An 815-nucleotide genomic window follows, 5' to 3' on the forward strand; every position below is an offset into this window, starting at 1 on the left:
ATTTTTGGAGTGTTTTTTCTAGGTCTGTGAAGTATGCCATTAGTATTTTAGTGGGGATTTCATTGAATTTATAGATTCCTTTGGGTAGAATAGACATTTTAACAATGTTGATTCTACCAATACATGAACATGGTATATTCTTCCACTTCTTTATGTCTTCCTCTATCTCTTTTTTCAGCGTCCCGTAGTTTTCCAAGTACAGGTACTTTACCTCCTTGGTTAAGTTTATTCCTAGGTATCTTAATTTTTTTGTTGCAATGGTAAATGGTATGGTTTCTTAAGTTTCTCTTTCTGTGAGTTCATTATTGGTGTATAAAAAAGCCATAGACTTCTGGGTGTTAATTTTGTATCCTGCTACATTGCTGAATTAATTTATTGAGTCTAGTAGTTTTCTTTTATGGATTTTTTAGGGTTTTCTATGTACAATATCATGTCATCTGAGAATAATGACAATTTTACATCTTCTTTTCCAATTTAGATGCCTTTTATTTCTTCTTCTTTTCTGATCGCTATGGCTAGTACCTCCAGTATTATGTTGAACAGAAGTGGTAAGAGTGGGCATCCCTGTCTTGTTCCTGTTCTTAGGGGAAATGGTTTTAGTTTTTGCCCGTTGAGTATGATGTTGACTGTAGGTTTGTCTTATATGGTTTTTATTATATTGCGGTATGATCCCTCTATTCCCACCTTGCTGAGAGTTTTTATTAAGAAAGAGTATTGGCCCTAACCGGTTTGGCCCAGTGGATAGAGCATCAGCCTGTGGACTGATGTGTTCATCTTGGTTGTTCGTAGGTAACCTCAGTGGCTGGAATAGCAGG

This window comes from Myotis davidii, unplaced genomic scaffold (assembly GCF_000327345.1).
Source record: "Myotis davidii unplaced genomic scaffold, ASM32734v1 scaffold951, whole genome shotgun sequence".
Lineage (NCBI taxonomy): Eukaryota > Metazoa > Chordata > Mammalia > Chiroptera > Vespertilionidae > Myotis > Myotis davidii.